This window comes from Coregonus clupeaformis, chromosome 8 (assembly GCF_020615455.1).
Source record: "Coregonus clupeaformis isolate EN_2021a chromosome 8, ASM2061545v1, whole genome shotgun sequence".
Classification (NCBI taxonomy): Eukaryota; Metazoa; Chordata; class Actinopteri; order Salmoniformes; family Salmonidae; genus Coregonus; species Coregonus clupeaformis.
This window is the reverse complement of record NC_059199.1, coordinates 41,913,178-41,918,324: the sequence shown is the minus strand read 5'-3', so window position 1 is coordinate 41,918,324 and position 5,147 is coordinate 41,913,178. Positions and strand designations below refer to the sequence as shown.

The 5,147-nt window shown below is 47.1% G+C and overlaps 1 long non-coding RNA gene across 1 annotated transcript; it reads left to right on the top strand.

Moving 5' to 3' along the window:
- Positions 1-300: 300 nt before the first annotated feature.
- Positions 301-1,387, top strand: LOC121572954. Its single transcript, XR_006001939.2, has 4 exons — positions 301-487; positions 592-644; positions 808-878; positions 1,081-1,387. It is a non-coding gene; the product is annotated as an uncharacterized LOC121572954 (long non-coding RNA).
- Positions 1,388-5,147: the final 3,760 nt, after the last annotated feature.

The window sequence follows — 5,147 nt, the reverse complement described above, 5'->3', positions numbered from 1 at the left end:
TAAAAAAACAAAATACTGCAAAGTTTCCTAAGAGCTAGTTGCGAGGCCGCCATCTTCGTCGGCGCCAGGATCAAACAGACATAAAGACGTAAAAGATGTGAAGACTTGCTCTAGAAAAAAAGATGTATTATGCAGCTTTATTGTTTTAGTTAGAACAATTCTGATGAAAAGGGTGGATTAGACTGGGAAAAGTGCCCTCCTAATTAAACTTTGAAGAAGACTATTTCTCAGCTAGCTCCCTCTCCTCCCTCCATCCATCTCCCCTCCCTCCCTCTGTCTCTCTACAGCGGGCAATGTGAAGCTGCAGATCCTGAAGAATGTGCAGATCAACAACAAAGCCCTGGCTCTGGTCCTGCAGGCGGAGAAGGTGAGGCAGGCCAAGGGTATCATCCTGCAGATGAAGAGGGAATAGCAGGCCCTCTTCCTCCACCTCCTCCTGCTCAAGAGGAGGCTCAAAGACCAGGAGGCATAGGCAAGCAATGTTCAGGTATTACGCTGCCTGAATGGCTGATTGAGTCAAACTGAGTAAGCAAGAAAGTTGTTCCCTTCCCCCTCTGCCCTTGTTCATGATATTTACCTGTGTGTGTTTAGACTGGACCTGCACAGCTCCCTGCAGAACCACCAAAGCCAGTGGACTCTTCCAGGTGAGCTATTAAAATATAATATCAACTGAATGCATCTTATTCCTGACTCGCAGTCAAAGAGCCACTGTTTGATGTCCAGTTTGATTCACTCCTGTCACCTTGTGAATGTCATCAATTCCTCCCTGGAATTTCAAACTTTTCCCTTTTTGTTACTTTTGTGCAGGAGAATTTAAAGCTGTGCTGCTCTGGAAGATCTTGTAATGGTCGAAGCCCCACCCTCACCCATCAGCTCAGGTATATGCAAATGACATTTACCAGACATACCATTCAAACAGATTAGGCCTTTTAATCCAGAATTGTGATTTTATTATTTGAATAATTACACAGAAAACAACTTAAACAATATGTTATTGTGCATGTATGTTAGGATGTCACTTTCAATGAACCATCCATGTTGTTGCAAGTGTTGACAATGACATCCATTCTCCTCTCTCAGACCCTTAGTTTCCTGAAGGGGCAGGACAAAGCGAGAGTGATGAGCATGTGGCGTTGCCACGGACAGTGGGTGTGAGACGTCGCCAGGTGGAGGGCAGCAACAATGGGTAGAAACAGAGAATCCATTAATTTTCCAGTCTATTGACAAAAACCTGATTAAAGTCCTCTGCTTTGTAGAACTGATGGGGGAACCACAATAAGTGGAAATAACTGAGGAAAAACAGATGCCAGTAGCTAAAGAAGAAGCAAAGCAAGAGAAGTTAAAGAAAGAAATGGAAAGTATGATCACAGAACAAGTATGGTCAAAACATGACAGACACAAGACCTCCAAGGAAACAACAATATCCAATGAAGCCTGAAGCAGAGGCAGGAATTCAAGCTACAATAGAGGGACTGATAGAAGCAGGAGTACTGGTTAAAACCCAGTGACTGTAACATGCCACTGCTACCAGTACTAAAAGCGGATAAACAGAAGTGGAGACTAGTCCATGACCTAAGAGCAGTGAATGAAGTAGTTCAAGACTACCAAGCAGAGGTACCAAATCCACACACACTGCTAACAAACATTCCACCAGATGCAAAATGGTTCTCAGTAATAGACCTATGTGGGGCATTTTTTTGTGTACTCTTAGCAGAAGAAAGTAGACACTTATTTGCGTTTACTTACAAAAATCAGCAAAACACGTATACGCAGATGCCGCAGGGATTTAAGCATTCTCCTCATGTGTTTAATCAAGTATTAAGAGCTGATTTAGAAGACCTAACACTGGAAGGAACATTAATACAGTATGTAGATGACCTACTGGTGTGTGCAACCACGATAGAACATTGCCTCCAGGACACGGTAAAAATATTGGAAAAGCTTGCAGAAGGATGACATAAAGTGTCAAAGAAAAAGCTTCAATATTGCCAGACACAGATTGAGTACCTAGGAATAACCATAGCTCAGCAAACTAAGGCAATTGCACCCTCACAATTGGAAGGGTTGAGTAAGGCCCCAATGCCACAAACAATGGGACAGATGCTGACATTTTTAGGAATGACAGGATTTAGTTCAGATTGGGTAGAGGAATATGCAGTAAAAATAGCCCCTTTAAGAGAAATAATGAAGAATGCAGGAATAACGGAGTTAAGGGCAAAGATAAAATGAAATAGCAATGCTGTAGCAGCATTTGAAACAATAAAACAGGATATGCAAACGGCCCCAGCACCAGGAACTCCAGACTACACAAAACCCTTTTTACTGTATGTAGCAAACTGCTGTCAGGGATTTGCAACCGCAGTACTGATGCAAGAAACATGTGCAGGAAGGAGAAAGCAGCCAATAGCATTTTACTCCGCTAAATTAGATTGAGTAGCACAAGGATATCCCCCATACTACCAGGGATTGGCAGCTGTACAGCATGCATATGATAAGGCATCCACAATTACAATGGGGTACCCAGTGGTGATCTATGCTCATCATAAAATAACTGAATTAATTGAGCAAGGAAAGTTTGTACTGACCAATGCCAGGGTATTAGAGTATTTCCGTTTTTCACGGAATAATACTGCACCTAGTTAGCTAGCTGAATAAACTAGGTTAGTCTATTCCTAGAAAACATTGAACCGCTGTAGTTTACAACAATTATAGTTTCTGAGGTGGAAGTTGGGAGAGTTATATTTGGGAGTTGTGGTGAGGGAGGCCCCGCTCTCTCCTTTCCCAGATGTTTAGTTCATTTTATTCCGATCTCCTCTGCATTATTGTAGCCATCTGCTGCAGCCTGTCAACTATGCCTCTGCCTATCCCTGTTCTCTCCTCTCCGCACAGGCTACACAAACACCTCACACCGCGTGGCTGCTGCCTCTCTAACCTGGTGGTCCCTGCACGCACGACCCACGTGGAGTTCCAGGTCTCAGGCAGCCTCTGGAACTGCCGTTCTGCTGCCAACAAGGCAGACTTCATCCCAACCTATGCGTCCCTCCAGTCCCTCGACTTCTTTGCGCTGACGGAAACATGGATTACCACTGAAAACACTGCTACTCCTGCTGCTCTCTCCTCGTCTGACCATGTGTTCTCGCATACCCCGAGAGCATCTGGTCAGCGCGGTGGTGGCACAGGAATCCTCATCTCTCCAAAGTGGACATTCTAAATTTTTCCCCTGACCCATCTGTCTGTCTCCTCATTTGAATTCCATGCTGTCACAGTCACTAGCCCATTTAAGCTTAATATCCTTGTCATCTATCGCCATCCAGGTTCCCTTGGAGAGTTCATCAATGAGCTTGACGCCTTGATAAGTTCCTTTCCTGAGGATGGCTCACCCCTCACAGTTCTGGGGGATTTCAACCTCCCTATGTCTACATTTGACTCATTTCTCTCTGCCTCCTTCTTTCCACTCCTCTCCTCTTTTGACCTCACCCTCTCACCGTCCCCCCCTACTCACAAGGCAGGCAATACGCTTGACCTCATCTTTACTAGATGCTGTTCTTCTACTAATCTCACTGCAACTCCCCTCCAAGTCTCCGACCACTACTTTGTATCCTTTTCTCTCTCCCTCTCCTCCAACACTACTCACTCTGCCCCCTACACAGATGGTAATGCGCCGTCGCAACCTTCGCTCTCTCTCTCCCCGCTACTCTCCTCTTCCATCCTATCATCTCTTCCCTCTGCTCAATCCTTCTCCCTCCAATCTCCTGATTCTGCCTCCTCAACCCTCCTCTCCTCCCTTTCTGCATCCTTTGACTCTCTATGTCCCCTATCCTCCCGGCAGGCTCGGTCCTCCCCTCCAGCTCCGTGGCTTGATGACTCATTGCGAGCTCACAGAACAGAGCTCCGGGCAGCTGAGCGGGAATGGAAGAAAACTAGACTCCCTGCAGACCTGGCATCTTTTCACTCCCTCCTCTCTACATTTTCTTCATCTGTTTCTGCTGCTAAGGCCACTTTCTACCACTCTAAATTCCAAGCATCCGCCTCTAACCCTAGGAAGCTCTTTGCCACATTCTCCTCCCTGCTGAATCCCCCCTCCCTCTCTGTGGATGACTTCGTCAACCATTTTGAAAAGAAGGTTGACGACATCCGATCCTCGTTTGTTAAGTCAAATGACACTGCTGGTCCTGCTCACACTGCCCTACCCTATGCTTTGACTTCTTTATCCCCTCTCTCCAGATAAAATCTTGCGACTTGTGACAGCAGGCCGCCCAACAACCTGCCCGCTTGACCCTATCCCCCTCCTCTCTTCTCCAGACCATCTCCGGTGACCTTCTCCCTTACCTCACCTCGCTGATCAACTCATCCTTGACCGCTGGCTATGTCCCTTCCGTCTTCAAGAGAGCGAGAGTTGCACCCCTTCTCAAAAAAACCAACACTCGATCCCTCTGATGTCAACAACTACAGACCAGTATCCCTTCTTTCTTTTCTCTCCAAAACTATTGAGCGTGCCGTCTTTAGCCAACTCTCTTGCTATCTCTCTCAGAATGACCTTCTTGATCCAAACCAGTCAGGTTTCAAGACTGGTCATTCAACTGAGACTGCTCTTCTCTGTGTCACAGAGGCTCTCCGCACTGCTAAAGCTAACTCTCTCTCCTCTGCTCTTGTCCTTCTAGACCTGTCTGCTGCCTTTGATACAGTGAACCATCAGATCCTCCTCTCCACCCTCTCCGAGCTGGGCATCTCCGGCGCGGCTCACTCTTGGATTGCGTCCTACCTGACCGGTCGCTCCTACCAAGTGGCGTGGCGAGAAGCTGTCTCCGCACCACGTGCTCTCACCACTGGTGTCCCCCAGGGCTCAGTTCTAGGCCCTCTCCTATTCTCGCTATACACCAAGTCACTTGGCTCTGTCATATCCTCACATGGCCTCTCCTATCATTGCTACGCTGACGACACACAACTAATCTTCTCCTTTCCCCCTTCTGATAACCAGGTGGCGAATCGCATCTCTGCATGTCTGGCAGACATATCAGTATGGATGACGGATCACCACCTCAAGCTGAACCTCGGCAAGACGGAGCTGCTCTTCCTCCCGGGGAAGGACTGCCCGTTCCATGATCTCGCCATCACAGTTGACAACTCCGTTGTGTCCTCCTCCCAGA